At 38.4% G+C, this 21,493-nt stretch overlaps 1 non-coding gene across 1 annotated transcript; it reads left to right on the top strand.

The window, feature by feature from the left end:
- Positions 1–19,821: 19,821 nt before the first annotated feature.
- On the top strand, positions 19,822–19,895 carry Trnas-uga (transfer RNA serine (anticodon UGA)). Its single transcript has one exon. It is a non-coding gene; the product is annotated as a tRNA-Ser (tRNA).
- The last annotated feature ends 1,598 nt before the right edge of the window (positions 19,896–21,493 follow it).

Consider the following 21,493-nt stretch of genomic DNA (forward strand, 5'->3'; position numbering starts at 1 on the left):
AACCCCAGGGATGTGGCGGAAATATGACACAGAGAAGGCAGGCAGTTGGAGACTTTAAGGAGCAGAGCCAAGGAAAAGATAGGTATGATTTTGAGACGAGAACTGTTCACTCGTAGAAGAATAGGAGGCTTTGAAAAATAAAATTCTGAGTTCACAATACTCCCAGTGAAGAAGAAAGGGAATGCAACTAAAGAAATCACTGTTCTCCAGTGATCTCAGGTGGGTTTTTTTTTTTTCTTTTTAACCACCACATTCAAAAGATGGTAAGAAGAATGATATGCTGAAGAAGGAATAAAAAGAGGGATCCAAGTCAGTAAGAATTTTGCCAGTAAAGCTAAATGGCAAAATGAAGTGGGGCTTGCAGAAATACTGAGGAAACAGGAAGATTCAAGATTTTTTTTTTTTTTTAATGCTCAGAACAAAATAATGATGATGGTGAAAGAATAGGCCTACTGCTTATGAGGTCCAAGGTTACCATGACGAGGAAGGGAGGGAATCAGCATTTTTAAGTTATTTCCTCTTCAGTGGGTCCTTTATATGTGTCATCTCATTTAATGCTGAGAGGATCCAATGAGGATATTCTGTTAGTGCAGTTTTACAAACCAGAATCCCGAGAGTTAAAGAAGTCCGATTTGCTTAAGGTCACAATTGAGAAGTAAAGGCAGGAAATACACCTTGGTAGATTGAGCTCTCAGAAACCACTCTCCATCCAAGATGCCACAATGTTCAACCTCTGTTTTCCTCCCTTTTTAGCATCAGAAAGATGACTTTCACACACACAATGAGAGAAGAAAACATCAGCAAGAAGTTACTGAGTGAATTTCATACTATGTAAATTATACCTCAATAAAGTGTTAAAAGAAGACACAAGGCAGGTGAATAGGTAGTGCAAGAACACCTGGTTACTTTGAATGAGTTCTTGTCTTTTGACACAGACAAATTACATGCCCCATTCATTCATTCATTTAACAAATATTGATTAAGCATCTACTATGTGCTGGGCACTGAACTTAGAATTGGAGATACAAGGGTGAACACAGCTAATAAATACAGAAACTTCTCCCATGCAGCTTTTATCAGTAATGAGTCTGTATGAAATGGAGCTGAAATCAGAAGTGCTTTACTTAGTGGAGGGGTTCAGAAAGGCTTCCTGAAGGAAGTGACAGTTAAGATAAGGGCTGATGGAGAGACTGAAGTTAGCAGTTGCTAATTATTGCAGTAAGAGCAGTCATGAAATCACTATCAGAAATCTTTGTCAAAGGCATTCATTTATTCACTGAATATGTCCATATTGAGGGCCTACTATGTGCTGGAAAACATTAGAGCAGTGAATCAAACAACTTGCTGTTTAAGAGGAATTGCCAGAGACTGGACAGAATGAAATTTTATCCTAATCTTGAAAAAAAAAAAGGGGGGTGGTGGTGAGTGAATATGTGATGTTGCAGCTACAGGCCAGGAGAGTTTAGGTCAGTCGTTAGACAAGTTCTGGGACTCGTGATTTGTGACTCAGAAAAAATAGGATGCATGCATATAGAAAAGCCGTGCCCGCTGGCACTTACCTTCTTTTCTTTTGGGATTACTAGCTGAGTTGACAAGCAGACCCTGTCTTTATTGTTTTCCTCATGCTTCCGGGGTTGGTGTTGGTTGGTAATGCAGTGAAGGTGGTTTTATAGCATATTTAATTGATTCTTCTTGGGGAAAAAAAAATGACATTTTGTTGAATGGAATTATCATAACCTGTAGCCACCAACAGGATTAATATTTTAACCCTATCCTGTGTCATTTTATGAGAGCAGAGAGAGAGAGAGAGTATATGCATGCAAGGGAGAATTAGCAATCTAAATGTCAGAATTGTGAGGTTTAGAAAAATGAGTTAAAAATAAAATGATGAAATTTAATAGAGATCTTGGTGATGGTTGCACACCTTTGTGAATATGCTGAAATACTTTAAATGCGTTAATGTATCTCAATAAAGTTATTAAAATTTAATAGGGATATGTGTAAAGCTGTGTCAATTATAGTACAGTTGATCTTTATGTTAACTTTTTTCCTGATTCTATGGTTTCAAAAGTGTGTAATATGGAAAAATATCAAGTAAAAGCAAATCACACCATTTTTTACTATAATTATTTAAAATTGCACAAAGAGCAGAAGTAAAAAAAAAATTGAAAAATCAATTAAACATGTACTAATGAGGTTTAATACATGGCTGTGAGTAATACATAAAGAAAAGATTCAAATACTTTGGTGGTGTCATATTGTAATGTAAAGCTAATTCAATCTTCTTTTCTACCAGCCGTGAGATATTCAATTTAATTTTAATCACAGTGGTTTCCTGGAGTAGTGCCTTGAGAAGGTTTCTGAGCCCCCCGGAGGGGGAAAAAAAAATGCTGTGATTGATTAGTGATGTCTGCCACGAGTATGAGAAAGGAAAATGGAAAGGATAATCAGATATGTGCTATCTTTTGGCTATTCTCATGTAATAGGCATGATCTAATCATGGAAGGAAATTTCCCCCACAGAATTTATCAGAGTATAACTGGATTGTGAGGACAGTGTTAGGCATATAATAAACACTCAATACTTTTCAGCTGAATTCTAATGACTACACTTCAAAAGAGACCCTGAGAGCTTCCAGAGAGGGAAAGCCAAATAGTGAACAAGAATGGTGAATGAAATTGGGAATAAATAATGTGAAAAAGAAAAAGCTTTTGTTTTTGTTTGCAGAGGGAAATGATGTGATCCCTATGCTCAGAAATTCAAAGGTGGTGGTGGGGGGTAATCTTTATGATTGCTTAAGAGTACAGGGCAAACAGAAGTCAAAGGAAAAATCTTTGTTTATAGAAGAAAGCACTTAATTGCGGCAGTTCAATTCTGTGAATTCTCTGTATCAGTGAGCATGCTTTTAGCCCTTAGTGCTTATGTAAGTGGTTCAGTTCTATTAACTTTTTTTTCTTAGTTTTTTCTTATTAACACTTTTAATCATCATAACAACATAGAAAATTATATTCCCTTTAAGAAATGAAGGTCAGATAGTTAGTTACCTCTATCTTCAGAACTAAAATTTGACCACAGGCAGTCTGCACTATTGATCACTATGTTATATTATACTACATCTGCAAAGGGCAAAATTCCCAAATGAGAATGGCTTACAGGGACATTTATGGTCTTACCTAACTGAATAATTGGAAATGGTTGGTGGTTCTATAGTTGTTTCCATGGCTCAATAATCTTATCTAAGGTTTAGATCTTTATGACTTTCCAGTCCACCATCTTCATGGTGTCAAAGGATCATCCATAATGGTTACGAGGTCGACAGAAGTTCCAAGAACCACATTTTCTCCCTCTCCCTCTCTCTCTCCCTCCTCCCCTCCTTCCCCCCTTTCTTGTGTGATGGGCAAGTTTCTCCACAAGTCATACCCTCCTGAAAATTCTTTTCAGGTACCACAGACCTGAATTTAAGTACGTGACCAAAAGAGAGGCTGAGAAGGCAAATATGTTTTCAGACTCTGGGAGTGAGATGAGCTCTGCCACCAAGGAACAAGGGAAGGATTATTTAATAGGCAACTACCAGTGTCCGTCACACCATGCTTGGGGCTTTTTGCTGACTTGAATATCTGATAAGAATGTGATAGATAGAACTGCTGGAGAGGAAGGGGCAGGGAGTTTGAAATATATAAATTTCAAGATCCCATTTTACTTTCATATTCTGTAATTCTCCTCGGTAAGAAATTTATTTTCACTGATATGAAGTTACCCCCAGAGTACTGAGGTGGACATGGTTCATTGATTCTTCAAAGGAAATAGATGTAGAGACACAATTTGGTTTGGTGGCGAACACCATGGACTTATTTTTAAGACCTTGATTCCAGTCCTGACTGGCACTAAAGAATGGTGTGACCTGAGGGTCCTAGTGTCCTTGTTTAGATTCCTAAGCACTTTAGGTGAAGAAACATCAAAATCAATAAATGAATAAGTTGTCCTTCTGAAGTAAAGACATCATTTCTGATTCATCAGCAATATAATTTTTTTTATCATAGTCTTATTTTTCTAGCAGTGATGAACATTGGTTTGGACCCCATGGAGCCTTCCTTCTACAGGTGATTCTGATAAGTAATAGACACTCTTGCTAAGCAGCTGAGCATGCCTAAGGCTATAATTTAAGGCTGAGAGATGAATTTTATGCTATCAAACATATATGGGGGTTCCATTTAAAACTTATTTTCTCAGATAATTTGTAAACTTTTTCACATTTTATTGAGATTAAATTCAATTTGTGAATTGACATAAAATTGACAAATGTGAGTGTGTATAATTCAGTGCTTATAGTAGAGTAACTTTTTATATTTTATTTGTTCCTTTTAGATATACATGACAGTAGAGTATATTTTGACATATTTATACAAACATAGAGTCTATCTTATTCTAATTAGGTCCCCTGTCTTGTGGTTGTACATGATGTGGAGATTCACTGTAGAGTATTCATATGTGAACATAGGAAAGTTTTGTCAGATTCCTTCCACTGTCTTTCCTATTCCTAACCTTCTCCCTTCTCTTCATTTCCCTTTGTCTAATCCACTGAACTTCTATTCTTCCCCTCCCCACAAGAGTAACACATTTGTATGATCATCACCATGATCACTACTAGAACATTTCCATTACCCCATAAAGTTAGTTCCCTCTTGCTCATTTATCCTCTCTCCCTCACTGCCAACTGGTGATATTCTCTAACTTATAGAGTTGCTTACTCTGGACACTTCATATATGTGAGATCATGCAATATGTAGTCTTTCATGTCAAACTTCTTCTTACTTAGCATTTTTCTGAAGTTCATTCATATGTTAGCACCACAGAAGCCAGTTCTTTTATTGCTGAAGAGTATTCCATCATACAGATGTGTCATGTTTTGTTATCCATTCATTTGTCAATGAATAGTTGGGTTGCTTCCAGTTTGGGGTTAACATGAAGAACACTACTATGAACATTCGTTACATTCCCACTAGCAATGAATGAGAATCTGAGTTTCACCAAGTCTTTGCCACACCTGAGATTGTCAGTCTTTTTGACTGGAGTCTTTGCAGTGGGTATGTGGTAGCATGTCTTATTATTTCATTTGGATTCCCTCATACCTTGGAATGTTGAGCATCTTTTCATAGCATTTATTAATGACTCAAGCATTTTCATTGGTGAAATGTCTATTCAAATCTTTTGCTCACTTTTTATTTAATGAGCTTTTAAGAAAAACTTTACATCATAAAGGTTCTTTTATGTATTTTGGATACTCGATCCTTGTCATACATATGACTTGCAAATGTTTTCTTCTGATTCGAGATTAATTTCCTATATAGTGTTTTTTTGAACAGCAAAATTTAATTTTGATGAAATCCAGTATACCAGGTTTTCCTTCTATGTTTGTTTCATTTACTAAATCTTTGCCTAATCAAAGATTAAGAAGACTTTCTCCTATGTGCTCTGTAAGAAGTTTCAGTGTTTTGACTTGTACGATTAGGCCTATGATGCTTTTTTTTTTTTTTGGTACCAGGGATTGAACTCAGGGGCACTCCACCACTGAGCCACATCCCCAGCCCTATTTTGTATTTTATGTAGAGACAGTATCTCACTGAGTTGCTTAGCGCCTTACTTTTTACTGAGGTTGGCTTCGAACTAGTAGTCCTCCTGGCTCAGCCTCCCAAGCTGCTGGGATTGCAGGAATTTGCCACATCACCTGGCTCCTATGCTGCATTTTGAGTTTTCTGTGTGCATAGTGTGAAGTAGATGTTTAAATTCGTTTTTTTGCATATATATATGCAATTGTCAGCATCATTTTAAAAAAATATTGTACTTCACACACTTGGTAATAATCTTGGCAATTTTGTTAAAAATCTTTTGACTAGGGCTGGGAATGTAGCTCAATGTGGCTCAGTGGTAGAGGACTTGCTTAGTATGCATAAGGTTTTGGAATCAGTCTCCAGTACCTTAAAAGGAAGGAAGGAGGGAGGAAAGGAAGACATCTTTTGACTTAAATGGAGTGATTTATTCCTGAACTTTTAATTCTTTTCATCTGTCTCAATTACTATATTTCTTGTTTATTGTGACATTATAGAAGATATTGAAATCAGGTAATATAAGTTCACCAACTTCATTTTTGTTTTTATTTTTATTTATTTTTTATTTTCATGTGGTGCTGAGGATGGAACCCAGTGCCGCACACGCTAGGCAGGAACTCCACCACTGAGCTACAACCCCAGCCCTCATTTTTATTTTTAAAAAGTGTTTTGGTTATTCTGGGTCTTTCACATTTCCATTTATGTTTTAGGATCAACTTTTAAATTTCTACCAAAAAGAATCTTTTGGGGATTTTAATAGGGATTGGATGCGTATACTAATTTGGGAGAATTACCATTTCAATCATATCAAGTCTCCCTGGCCATGAACATGGAATGTCTTCCATTTATTTATATCTTTATTTCACTTTTATTTTTATTTATTTTAATTTTTTAAATTATTTATTTATTTTTACATTTTTTACAGCTTGCATTTTGATTCATTGTACACAAATGGGGTACATCTTTTCCTTTCTGTGGTTGAGCATGATGTAGGTTCATACCATTCGTGTAATTATACATGTACATAGGGTAATGATGTCTGTCTCATTCCATGATTTTTCATACCCCCCCATCTCATTTCCTTCTACATAATCTAAATTTCCTCCATTTTTCTCTCACTCCCCACCCCCATTATATATCATCCTCCACTTATCAGGGAAAACATTCACCCTTCAGTTTTTTGGGATTGGCTTATTTCACTTAGCGTGATATTCTCCAATTCCATCCACTTATCTGCAAATGCCATAATATCATTCTTATTTATGGCTGAATAATATTCCATTGTGTATATATACCAGAGTTTCTTTATCCATTCATCTGTCGAAGGGCATCTAGTTTGGTTCCACAATCTAGCTATTGTGAATTGAGCTGCTGTAAACATTGATGTGCTGCATTACTGTAGTATGCTAATTTTAAGTCCTTTGTGTATAAACCGAGGAGTGGGATAACTGGGTCAAAGGTGGGTCCATTCCAAGTTTTCTGAGGATTCTCCACACTGCTTTCCAGAGTGGTTGCACCAATCTGCAACTCCACCAGCAATGTGAAAGTGTGCCTTTTTCCCCACATCCACACCAACATCTATTATTGTTTGTGTTCTTGGTAGTAGCCATTCTAATTTAAGATGAAATCTTAGAGTTGTTTTAATTTGCATTTCTGTAATTACTAGAGATGTTGAACACTTTTTCATATGTTTATTAATCGCCTGTATGTCTTCTTCTGTAAAGTGTCCAGTTCTTTGGCCCTTTTATTGATTGGATTCTTTGTATTTTTGGTGTAAAGTTTTACAAGTTCTTTATAAATTTTGGAGATAAGTGCTCTATCTGAAGTGTGTGTGGAAAATTTATTTATTTTTTAAATGAAAATGTAAGAACTGTAAATATGTACCAGGTACCATGAGATGTTTTGATACATGTATTCAATGTACAAGGTTCAAATCCGGGTAAAAATACCTACTCAAAACATTTATCATTTCTTTTTGGTAAAAACATTTCTTCAGCTGGGTGTGGTGGCACATGCCTATAACCCTAGCAACTCGGAGGCTGAGGCAGGAGGATCACAAGTTCAAGACCAGCCTCAGCAACTTGGTGAGCCTAAGCAACTTAGTAAGAACTGTCTCAAAATAAAAAATAAAAAGGACTGGAATGTTACTCAGTGATAAAGTGCTCCTGGGCTCAATCACCAGTACCCAACACATACACCCCCCCCACACATTTATCTAGCTTAAAAATATATATATATACATATATATATTACATTTATCATTATCTATAGTCACTCTCCCATGCAATAGTGCACCTGAACTTATTTCTGCTAATTGTAACTTACTATCTACTGACCAACCTTTCACCACCACTTCCTCCTCCCTCCTCTCCTCAGTCTCTGTTAACCACTATTCGCTCTCAACTCCTATGAAGTCAGATTTTTTAGATTCCACGTATGAGTGAGATCATATGGTACTTGTCTTTCTTTCTGCACCTGGCTTATTTCACTTAACACAATGTCTTCTGGTTCTATCCATGTGTTGCAAATGCAGGATTTCTTTTTCTTTTAATGACTGGCATTTATGAACCACATTTATCTTATCATCAATTGATAGACACTTAAGTGGTTTCCATGTCTTTGCTATTAAGAATAAACAGAGGCCAGATGCCTGTAGTCCCAGCTACTCAGGGGTCTGAGGCAGGAGGATCGCAATTTCAAGGCCAACCTATTAAACTGAGTGTTATGGTTTAGATGTGGTGTCCCCAAAAAACTCACGTGGGAGAAAATGCAAGAAAGTTTGGAGGAGAAATAATTGGGTTATAGCCTTAAAATGGATTAATCCCTGATGAGTGGTAACTGGAGTCAGGTGGAGTGTGGCTGGAGGAGGTGGATCATTGGGCACGTGTCTCTGAGCTTTATATTTTGCATCTGGAGAGTGGAGTATTTCTGTTTCCTGATGATGTGAGCTGCTTCCCTCTGCCACACTCCTCCACCATGATGTTCTGCCGTACCTCAAGCCCCGAGGAATGGATCTGGCCTTCTACGTACTAAGACCTCTGAAATCGTGAGCCCTCAAACTTTTCCTCCCCTAAAATTACTCTGATTGGGTCCTTTAGTTATAGCAGTGAGAAAGCTAATACACTGAGTGAGACCCTTTCTCAAACTAAAAAGATAAAAAGGCCTGGGAATGTAGCTCGGTGGTAGCGCATCCCTGGGATCAGCCTTCAGGAAAAAGAAAAAATAGAAATAAACATGGGAGTGCAAATGTCTTTTTGACATACTAATTTTATTTCCTTTGAATATATACCCAGTAGTGAGATCGCTTGATCATGTGGCAGTTCTATTTTTAATTTTTTGAGGAATATCCGTATTGTTTCCATAATGGGTATCCCAATTTATATTTGCACCAACAGTATGTAACAGTTATCTTTTCTCCACATCCTGGACAGCCATTGTCCCCTTTTGTCCTTCTGATCATAGCCATTCTAACTGAAGTGAGATCTTATTGTGATTTTGAATTGCATTTCCCTGATTTAGGGGTGCTGAACATCTTTTCAAATATCTATTAAGCATATATGTGTCTTCTTTTGAGAAATAGCTATTTAAGTCTATTTTCCATGTCTATGTCAGTTTTATTTATTTGTTAAGTTCTTATATATTCTAGACATTAATTCCTTACTGGGTGTATTGTTGGCAAATATTTTCTCCCATTCTGTAGGACGTCTCTTCATACTGTTGATTGTTTCCTTTGCTGTGCAGAAACTTTCTTGCTTAATGTAATCCCATTTTTCTGTTTTTGTTTTTGTTTCCTGTGCTTTTGGAGTCTAGCCAAAAGATCCTTGTACATTCCAATGTCCTGAAACATTTCCTTGAAGTTTTCTTTTAGTAGTTTCATAGTTTTAGTTCTTACATCTAAGTCTTTAAATGATTTGGAGCTGATTTTTTGTATGGTGAGGGATAGGGATCTAATTTCATTCTTCTTTGTGTGGCTATTCAATTTTCTCTGTACCATTTGCTCAAGAGGTTGACTTCCCCCAATGTGCTCTTGTACCTGTGTCAGTCAGCTTTCTGTTATAGTAACAAATGCCTGAGATAAGTCAAGTTTAAAAGAGGAAAAGTTTATTTTGGCTCACAGTGAAGGTTTCAGTTCATGACCAATTGGCCTGTTGCTTTGGGCCTATGGCAGCATAGTAGACATGGTGGGAGTAGATGGTAAAGGAGACCCATTCATCTTATGGCCAGGTATGAAGGGACAAGAAAGGGCCAAAGTCCCAATACTCTCTTCAAGAGCATGCCCCCAATGACTGGAAAATCTCTTATCAGGCCCCACCTCTTAAAGGTTCCACCACCTCCCAATAGCATCACAGACTGGGAACCAAGCTTTTAACAATGGAACTTTGAGGGATGTTATAGTTTGGGTATGAAATATTCTCCATAAGCTCCTATTAATGCAGGAATATTCAGAAGGGAGATGATTAGATTATGAGAGCCATAACCTAATCAGTCCATCCTAGTTCAAATGGATTAACTGGGTGGTAACTGTAGGTATGTGGGGCATGGCTAGAGGAGGTGGGTTACTAGGGGTGTTCCCTGGATGAGTACATTTTCCCGATGGCCCCTTTGCCCCTCCCCCACCTCCCCTTCCTCCTTTCCCCTTCGTGACCTGCCATGAACTGAGCAGCTTTCCTCCTCTGAACCTCTGCCATGATGTGCTACCTCCTCTTGGGCCTAGAACAATGGGGATAGCCATCTGTGGACTGAGACCTCTGAAATTGTGAGCCCCAAATAAACTTTCCCTCCTCTAGGTTGTTCTTGTTGGCTATTTTGGCCCCAGAGATACAAAAACTGACTAAAACAGGGGCACTTATCCAAACCATGGCAGTACTGTCAAAGACCAGTTGGCTATAAATTCATGAGGTTACTTCTACATTCTCTATTCTGTTGGATTGGTCTATAAATCTACTTTTTGTTTTGTGTGTGTCTGTGTGTGTGTGTGTGTGTGTGTGTGTGTTTTAAGCAATACCATGCTGTTTTGATTACTATAGCTTTGCAGTATGTTTGGAAATCAGGTAGTGTAATGTCTCCCAATTTGTTCCTTTTGTTCAAAATTGCTTCAACTATTCAGGACTTATGGTTCCATATGACCTTTAGGATTTTTTTCCTAGTTCTGCGAACTGGTATTTTGATAGGGATTGCATTAAGTCTGTAGATGACTCTAAGTTGTGAGAACATTTTAACAATATTGATTATTCTAATTCATGAATATGGTATGTTTTTCCATTTCTTTGTGCCCTCCTCAATTACTTTCATCAGTGTCACAATATACAACATATATTTTCCATTATCTTTTACCACTTTGGTTAAATTTTTTTATTCCTAGGTATTTTTTGTAGTTATCATAAATGGTGTTACTTTTTTAAATTACTTTTTCAGATAATTCACTGTCAGTGTATAGCAGTGCAACTGATTTTTGGATGTTGATTTTTGTTTCCTGTACCTTTGCTGAATTGATTTATAGGTCTAATGGTTTTGTTCTGAATTCATTGGGATTGTCTATATATAGCATCATGTTATTAGCAAATAGTGGTAATTTAAATTCCTCCTTTCCAACTTGGATGCCCTTTATTTTTTTCTATTGCCTAATTGCTTTGGCTTGAACTTCTAAAACTTTTTAAATAAAAGTGGTAAAAGTAGGCATCTTTATTTTGGTCCTGATCTTAGAAAGTTTCTTTTTTTTTCCCCCCATTAGGTATGATGTTAACTATATACTCATTATGTATGGCCTTTAAATAAGTTTCCTTTATAGTTAATTTGTTCAGAGTTTTTGTCATGAAGGAATGTTGAATTTTATCAAACACTTTTTCTGTGTCTGTTGTGATGATTATCTGGTTTTTATCCTTCTTTCTGTTGAGGTGGTATATTACATTTACTGATTTGCATATGTGTAATCATCTGCAATTCCCTGGGATGAATCCTACTTGATTAGGATGATCATACCATTTTTTAATGTGCTATTGGTATTCTGGTTTTTTGCATCTATGTTCATCAGGGATTCTGGCCTGTAGCTTTCTTTTTTCTTTGGCCTTATGTGGTTTCAATATCAAGGTAATGCTAGCTTCATAGAATGAGTTTGGAAAAATTCCTTCTTTTTAATTTTTTTGAATGAATTGTGAAGAATTGGTACTAGTTTTGCGTTAAGTATTTGGTCGAATTCATCAGGGAAAGTGCTATGGTTTGGATATGGTTTAGGTAACCCCTGTCCCCAAGGGTCCCTTATGCTTGAAGGCTCAGCTTGCCCAGTGATGGTATTAGGAGGTGGTACAGCCTTTGGGAAGTGACCCAGGAGAAGGTCCTCGGGTCATGGGGGCTGTGATATATTTATCTTGTGGCCCCGTGGTATTTCTCCTGTCACCCCTTTGATGGTTCTAGGAGAGACAGAACCAGGGGAAGGCTGGGTCCTCCCAGTCTCTCTCTCTGTTCCTGGTTTGAGACATGATCACTTGTTTGCTCTCACACAGGTTCCTGCCATCGCAGTCTGTGACATGAGATGATGCGGACAAGGGGCAGCCTCTGCCATAGAACCTGCACTATGCCATTTGGGACTTTGCACCTCTAAAACTGTGAGCTAACCCTGTTTTTCTTCATAAGTAGCCCACATTAGGTATTTCATTTTAGTGACACAAAGCTAACCAATACAGAAACCATCTAGTCCTGGGCTTTGCTTTAATGGGAGACTTTTTATTACTTCTTTAATCTTACTGTTTATAATTGGCCTGTTCATGTTTTCTATTGCTTCATGATTCACTCTTGGTTAAAGTATGTGTCCAATAATGTGCTCATTTCTTCTGGGTTATCAAATTTGTTGGCATCTAGTTGTCTATAATAGTCTCTAACAATCTGTTGTATTTCTATGGTGCTAGTTATGTTTCCTTTTCCATCTCTGATTTTATTTGAATCTTTGTTTTTCATTGTTAGTCTAATTAAAGGCTTGTCAATTTTGTTTATCTTTTCAAAAAACAAACTCCTTTTTGTTAGTCTTTTGCATTTTTAAGTCACTTTTATTTATTTATTTCTGCTCTGCTCTTTATTATTTCCTTCCTTCTAATTTTATGTTTAGATCTTGTTTTTTTTAGTTTCTTGAGGTACACAGATGGTTATGTGAGATCCTTCTACTTTTTGATGTAGGTGTTGATTGCTATAAACTTCCTTCTTGAATTGCTTTTGCTGTATCCCCTTAAGTTTTGGTATGTTGTGTTTGTTATTTTTTTGCTTCAGAAATTCTGTGATCTTCTTAATTTTTTCATTAGTCCATTAGTTGTTTGGGAGTATATTATTTAATTTTCAGTTATTTATATAACTTTGAAAGTTACATGTTATCTGTTTCTAATTTTATTGCATTGTGGTTGGAAAAGACACCTGATGTTGTTTCACTTTAAAAAAATTTGTTGTCGAGACTTGTTTTGTGGTCTAGCATATGATCTATCTTGGAGAATGTACCATGTGCTGATGAGAAGACTCTGCCTTCTGCAGCTGTTGGATGGAATGTTCTGTAACTGTCTGTTAGGGCCATTTGGTCTGGGTTGCAGTTTAACTCAGCTGTGTCTTTGTTGATTTTCTGTCTGGATGGTCTGTCCATTGCTGAAAGCAGGGTTAAGATACCCTGCTATTATTGTATTGGAGTCTTTCTCCCCTCTGATTATTAATACTTGCCTTATTTGTTTGGGTGTGCTGATATCAGCTGCATACACAGTCTGTGATTATTTTCTCTTACTGAATCAACCCCTTTATCATTTCTGCCACTTTTGTTTAAAACCTATTTTATTTGATAAACATACAACTAGTCCTGCTTACTTTTGGATTGCATCTGCATGGATTATCTTTTTCCAACCTTTCACTTTTAGTCTTTGCGTTCTAGAGAGGTGAAGTGAATTTCTGGTAAGCAGCATATAGTTCAGTCTTTTTTTTTTTTTAACCAGTCAGTTATTCTTTTAATTGGAGAGCTTAATCCATTTATGTTTAAGGTAATTATCAATAGATAGTCTTACTACTGTCATTCTATTACTTGTTTCCTCCTTTTTTTTGTAGTTTTTCTTTCTTTCTTCCTCTCCTATACCCTTCCTTTGTGGTTTGGGTAATTTCCTTTCTAGAGTATTCTGATCCCTTATTACTCTATTTTTAGTCCATCTTTATAAGTTTGTCTTGTGGTTACTGTGAGGCTTACAAAAAACATATTTTGGTTGTAACTATTTTGAAATGATAACAACTTAATGTTAATTGGAAAGAAAAAAGAAACAAAAATGAAAGATTTTTAAAAATACTAATAAAAATCTGGGCCTGGTGGTGCATACCTATAATCCCAGTGATTTGGGAAGCTGAGACAGGAAGATCTCAAGTTTGAGGCCAGCCTTGGCAACTTGGTGAGACCCTGTCTCAAAATAAAAAAAATATAAAGACCTGGGGATGTAGCTCAGTGATAAGTGCCCCTAGGTTTAGTCCCTAGTACCACACCCCCCGCCACACACACAAAGTCAATAAAAATCTCTACACCTGTGTTCCATTCCTCCCACTTTTTTGCTGTCTTGTTTTACATAATTTTATATTGCCTATTAATGTAGTTATTACTAATTTTAATTGTTTTGTTTTTTAGTAAAAATAAAAATGGTTTACTAAGATTACAATGTTAGAGAATTCTGAATTCATCTGTATAGTTACTTTTACCAGGGTGGCTTATACCCTATGATGGCTCATCCTTGCTCATTAGTGCGTTAGTCAGCCTTTGTCACCAAAATGTCCTATAAGAACAAGTTAGGAAGGAAGGACTGTATAAAGGGAAAAGAGGGGTGGGAGGGGTGGGGGGGAAGGGGAAAAAAATAACAGAATGAATCAAACAACATTACCCTATGTAAATTTATGATTACCCAAATGGTATGCCTTTACGCCATGTACAAACAGAGAAACAACATGTATCCCATTTGTTTACAATAATAATAAAAAAAAAAAAAAAAGAACAAGTTAGAGGAGGAAAAGTTTATTTTGGTTTATGGTTTCAAAAGTTTAGTCCAATGGGATGACTCCATTGCTCTGGGCCCAAGGGAAGGTAGAACATCATGGCGGGAGGGCATGATGGAAGAGGACTATTCCATTCATGGTGGCCAGGAAGCAGAAGGAAAGGGGAAGGGGCCACAGGAAAGATGAATCCTTCCAGGGCACGTCCCCAGTGACCCACCTCCCCCAACCAGGCCTCACCTACCTATAATTACCACCCAGTTAGCCCATTTAAACTTGAATGGACTGAGTAGGTTACAGTTGCCACGATCCAATCATTTCACCTCTGAACAGTTCTGCATTAATGCACGAGTTAGGGGCGATACCTGGTATTCAAATCATATCAAAGTCTCTTTCATTTTAAGCACTCCCTTAGTATAGTTGTTGTTTGTTTGGGGTTTTGTTTTTGTTTGTTTTGCAGTGCTGGGGATTGAACCCAGGGTCTCACATCCACCAGGCAAGTGATCTACCGCTGAGTTAAACTCCAAAACCTCCTGAAGCATATTTTGTAGGATGGGTCTGGCGATGATAGATTCTCTTCGCTTCTGTTTGTCTGGGACTGTCTTCATCTCTTCTTCATTTTGAAGAATAGCTTTTCTAGGTACAATGTTCTTAGCAGGTTGGTTGTTGTTTCCTCAATACTGTGAGTGTCTGTTGCCATTCTCTCTTAACCTGAAAGGTTTCTGCTCAGAGGTCTGCTGTCAAGTGAGCTGGAACACCTTTATGTGTTCTTTGTTCTTTTCTCTTGCTGATTTGAGAATCCTCTGCTTTGTCTTTAACCTTTGAGGGTTTGATTATACGGTCTTGCTGTAGACTTGGGTGAGTAGACTCTGACTGGTGACTTCTGGTCTTACCATATCTGGATATTTGCATCCTTCCTTAAGTTGAGGAAGCTTTATGTTATTGTACCTTTGGAAACAAACTTTCTACCCCATTGGATTTCTCAAGTCCCTGTTGAACCCCAATAATCTGAATATTTGTTCTTTTTTTTTTTTTAGCAAATTATTCTAATCCTTTTTATTTTTTAAATTTTATTTTTATTTTTACAGATTGCATTTTGATTCATTGTACACAAATGGGGTACAACTTTTCATTTCTGTGGTTGTACATAATGTAGATTCACACCATTCATGTAATCTTACGTGTACATAGGGTAAGGAATCATTCCACTATCTTCCTTCCCCTGCCCCTCCCCCCTCATTTCCCTCTACACAATACAAAGTTCCTCCATTCTTCTCTTCCCCCCACCCCCGCATTATGTATCATTATCTGCTTATCAGAGAAAACATTTGGCCCTCGGTTTTTTTTTCGATTGGCTTATTTCACTTAGCATGATATTCTCGAACTCCATTCATTTACCTGCAAATGCCATAATTTTACTCTTCTTTATGGCTGAATAATATTCCACTGTGTATATATACCACAGTTTCTTTATCCATTCATCTGTTGAAGGACATCTAGGTTGGTTATTGAGCTGCTAGAAACATTGATGTGGTTATGTTACTGTAGTATGCTGATTTTAAGTCCTTTGGGTGAATATTTGATTTTTTAATGTTGCTCTAAAGTTTGACAAGGTTTCTTCATTCCCACTTTGTTCCTTTTTCTCTTCCATTTGTATTTCTTCAGATGGCCTGTTTTTGAGTTCATTGATCTGTGGAATGATCCATGGAATCCATGTGGAAGCCATGGAAACCCCAGGCTCCAAAGCAATTCCCATGCTACATTCCTTTTCCTCCCTGAGTGGTCAATGACTATTGGGTACTGCCTGGGGTTGGAGGGAAGATAGGCGGGCAGTCCTGTGACCACCAATGCTGGATCATATCCAGAGCCCACAGCCTGGCAAGACCAGTCATACAGGGGCAGGACTGAGGCCACATCACTATGGCCTGTCTGTTCCCTTGGTGCACTAATGGCCCAACACCACTGCAGGTGATGCTGGCCAGAATAAAAGTATATCCCACCAGGGTCCTGGGACTCCACCTGGCCCTGGGGTGGGTCAGAGGCTCCATTTGCAGGGACTAACCTAGGGACCCGGGACTGCTGGGATCTTCCTGTCATTGGGTTTTATTGGCCTGACATTGAGTTACAAGACTGAGTACTGTGCTCACATCCCTTCCCAGTGAATGGAACCTCCCTCTGCACCGTGTTGTCCAAGGTTGAGACAACATGATGGCACAGTGGATTCCATTCCTTGGCTTACCAAGCTAAGCCCAGAGATTCTGTCCACAGGTACTGTGGTAGGGCAGGGGCCCCGTGGTTCCGCCTAGTGCTGGACTTCACCGTGGAGATCCTAAGTCTTGTCTTAATTCCCTCTCCCTGTCCCAGGCTGAGTGGACTCTCTCCATGCTCTGCTGCTTGTGTGGGGGAAGGGGTGACCAAGGCAACTCTTCACTTCCTATCTTCTTCAGTGTCTTTTCTTATTGTTATGATAAAACCAAGTGCTGTGATATCTCAAGTGGTTTCTTTAATTCTTGCAAAGGTAGTTTTGTTAAACTGATGTTTCACCGGAGAGTGAAACCCTTTGCCTCCCTGTTCTGCCTCTCTGTTTAGATCTTTTAAAAATTCTAATTTGTAGTTTTCAAAGTTAAAGGCTTTCTCAAAAAACCAAAGGACGAATGATCTCGCTGATAAGCGGATGATGACACATAATAGGGGGTAGGAGGGGGGCAGGAATGGAGGAAGGAGGGACTGTATAGAGGGAAAAGAGGGGTGGGAGGGAAGGAAAAAATAACAGAATGAATCAAACATCATTACCCTATGTAAATGTATGATTATGCAAATGGTATGCTGTTACTCCACGTACAAACAGAAACAACATGTATCCCATTTGTTTACAATAAAAATAAATTTTAAAAAAGTTAAAGGCTTATACGGTCTTTGCTAAGTGTAAGTATTTTTTCTTTTTGTTGTCAATGTGAATTCGTTTTCTTCCTTTGATTTTCAGATTTTTCATAGCTAATACACTGAGCTATAATAGGTACTTCTGCAACTTAACTTGTAGTTCTAGCCATTTTGTTGTTGTTGACGATATTGCTGTTGATTCTTTGAACTCCATAGGTAGGATGACCCCTTCAGTGTGTGGCTGCTGATATCTCAGTTCAGTTTTTTTTTTTTTTTTTTTTGGTGCTAGAGAGTGAACCCAGGGTTTCCGAGTTATTCAAGCACATACTCCACCACTGAGCTGAGTCTTCGGCTTTCCACCTCACCCCCTTTATTTTTGTTTGTTCCCTGGCTTCCTAAAGATCACCCTGTGTCTCAGGGCATAGTGATCATTGAACATTGCTCAAGAGATTATTCTCAAATACCCAGAGTCCGTAAAATTTCCATGCTTTCCTGTGAATTGTGTTTGGTTTGAGGAGTATATTCCCAGTTAGGGAAGTTTTCAAGTTTGCTGGGCTTTTTTTTTTTTTTTTTTTTTTTTTTTTTTATTATTATTATTATTAGGTAGGCCATCTTATTAGGTCTTTACTCCATGTGTACAAATGACAAGACATTTAAGTATGAGAGCTTATCTAAGCCCTCAATGCTAATTTCATTTCCAGGAGCTTTTTTAAAACAACAACAACAACAAAAATTTAGGTAGTCTGCTGATCTCCCCAACTTGGACTGCAGTGCAGGGCAAGAGAGCCAAGGCTTTTCCTGGTCATTGAGCTTAGAATTCCTGTCTTCCACTCCAGATCAAGTCATCCACCTTGTCTGCTGCTGGTTTTCAAGGTCAGCTGCACCCTGGTCAAACTACTGTGCTGACCAGCCAGGGATAGAGATTGGGGACTTACCTGGGAATGAATATGAAAAAATGCTACAGACGCACCGGTCTACCCAGAGTCAAAATGTGTGTGTGTGTGTGTGTGTGTGTGTGTGTGTGCGCTCCATACTTGTGTTTTGCCCTTAATTGGGTTTTAGAAGCCTAAAAAGATATATTTTTTGACAGTTTTAAAATTTAAGAAAAACATTTTTTTTTTTAGAGAAGATGTGCTGATTTCCTTATTCTGCCATTGCTGGAAGGAAGTCCTACAATACTTACAGCACACCTGCTGCATTCCAGGCAGGGAAATTCCAATAAAAACCCTGGGAGGATGGCGATGTCACCTTCTCCATTTCACAGATGAGAAAAAGGCTCAGCAAGATGAAGTCCTGTGCTTTCCGTGATGCAGATGCCAGAAGGCTGACAGCAGAGCTGGTTGACCTAACTAGCATGTCACATTCCCTCCACTCTGATTTGTGGTCTGGTGCTGGGTGATTAACTCCCTTCTCTAGCATTGGGTCTGTAAGAACCCAGAAACCACTCCAGACGCGGGAACTCACATAAGAGAGTTTATTAAGCAAACAGAGTGTCTCCCTGCAGGGTCAGAGAGGAAAAGACAGAGAGAGAGAGTGCGCACAAGAGAAAGAGTGAAATGGAGGAGAGAGCATGAAAGCGAGGAGGCGGGGAGCTGTTCTTAAGCAGGCTAACAAGGACCAATAACGGAGAAGGATACTTGCAAGCTGACTGATGAACCAATAGCGAGCTAGGATGTTCACAGACTGACAAGCTAGGTTGTAAGCTGGGAGGTGGGGAAATGACTGCAGCTTAAAGGGCAGGGAGCAGCTTTATATTATATTATAGGGTCTTCCTCCTAGACCATTCAGGTTGATTTCCCCCCCAGTTTTTGTCACTCAAGACAAAATACCAGGCCTTGTTTTTTGCTGAAATGGATATATCAGTTCCAATTCTTTGTCACTCAAAACAAATGGCAGTTTATAATGTTTAGCAGAGTTTGAAATACAGTATTCACTGTTGGTTAAGACTCCCATGTGTCTGGTGGACTGGACCAACTTCCATATTCCAGGGTACAGCCACAGCAGGAACCAGGGGCAATTGTCCCAGTACTTCCTATCTGAGATCCAGACTCTCGGGACAGGTGAGATCTTGGCTCTCAAGACTGAATTATTTGTACAGCTCACTTTTCTGTGAGACTTTAAATGGGCTTGTCATTCAGATTGACCCCTGCCCTCTTCCTTAGCTAAGGCATTGAAGATATAGGATTCTCTCCAATCACTAGCAACTGAGACAATAATGAAACTTATCTAAACTGAGCATGTATTTTGTTAAAAAACAAAAAAAGCTTTTTGGTGAATTCCTGCTCACACAGGTCTCAAAGACAATGAAAAATTTGATAAAGATTGTTAAAAAGAAGACAACAAGGGCTGGGGATGTAGCTCAGTTGGTAGAGTGCTTGCCTTGAAAGCACAAGGCCCTGGGTTCAATCCCCAGCACCGCAGAAAAAGAAGACAACAAAAGCACTACCCCCAGTTCAACTTGACCAGTGAAGTCCCTGAGATGGTGCTGGCTGGCTGGAATGAGGTGAAGGATACGTCAGGACCCTGTCATGGATCTTTTGCGTGCAAGCTGAGATGGCGGAATAAGATGTATTCCCTGTGGTCTGCAGTGGATGCCTGAGACTGTTTCAACGCAGATACCTTTGCAGTGTGCATTTTTGTATTTCAGAGGCTGGATCCAGAGCTCAAACCACATTCCCCAGACTTCCCTTCAGCTAAGCTTCCTGATCTAAAACAATTTCCACTGTTGTATATAACTGTACACAAACTGTAAGGTGGGCAGTTGGGGAATGACCATCTTGCTGCCATTTTGAAAGATGAGCTGCTGGTAAGCAAGGTCGCAGAGTTACAAGGTTTCTCCAGAGCAAAGTGTATTCCCACTTTCTCCCACGTCTGTTCCTTAGCTTCCTGGATATTGAGAGGGGATTGCTGCAAAGTTGGAGGCTGGATGTTACACTGTGTCTATTCACAAGCTTTGTGGATTTGGAGAGCAGTTGTGGTGGTGACAAGATTAATAGCAAATCCTTTAGATTGCAGCTACAGCAATATGCTCCTTTATCCAGTAATTCCTGGGGTGATCTCAGGTAGGGTTTCTTTAATGGGTCAGTTCTGCAGTGTTAGGGGGGCCGGTCCTGAAGACCCAAGTTTAGTCTCCCAGTACTTCCCGTGACTGTGTAAACACCTGATTCCCTGTATTACATCCATTTCTGCTTTGAAAACCTAAAGTAGTTTTGGATTTCTATATTGATATGTTGCATGCATACTAGTGTGCTACACAAGATGATTTTAGGTAAATAACAAACATGTCACAGTATTTAATTTAGTACATATCACAAAAGTTATACGTTCATATATGTGTACATAGACTATTAAGTTTGTGATTTCACACATATTAAATCTTTGTCTATAACATTAATAGTATATTTTTTAAAAGTTTATATTTTTTCAATATATTTTTTAGTTGTAGATGGACACAATACCTTTATTTTATTTATTTTTATGTGGTGCTGAGGATTAAACCCAGTGCCTCAAATGTGCTAGGCAAGCACTCTACCACTGAGCTACAACCCCAGCCCATAAGTAAATAACATTAGTGGTCTTTGTGGATATGGCAAAAATCACAGGAGGCGTTCACAAATTCTGATATAGGATAACTGATACAATGACAAAGGGCTCTTGCATTTACTAGTTGAAGGGGTAGAGCATACAGTGTATTTATGAGGACAGGGTACTTGAGCCCTAAAGCATGCTCCCCAGATATTTTGAGGAGCGAGTACTTCTGGCTGAAGTCAGAGGTAACTCCAGGACAGAGATGAAGAAGGTGAAAGCGCTCTCAGTTATGCAACCACATTGTACATGTTATTCCACTGAATCTGCATACCAATCTCTGATATCTGTATTTCTACCTTGATTTTTTCTGATAAGTAAACTCAGGCCTCAGAGAGGCTATTTAACTTGCTTAAAGTCACATAGCTACCAAGTGTCTAAGTCAGGGTTTAAGCCAGCTTCATCTGATTTCAAAGCCTGTGTACATTCAACTC

This window comes from Sciurus carolinensis, chromosome 10 (assembly GCF_902686445.1).
Source record: "Sciurus carolinensis chromosome 10, mSciCar1.2, whole genome shotgun sequence".
NCBI classification, from domain to species: domain Eukaryota; kingdom Metazoa; phylum Chordata; class Mammalia; order Rodentia; family Sciuridae; genus Sciurus; species Sciurus carolinensis.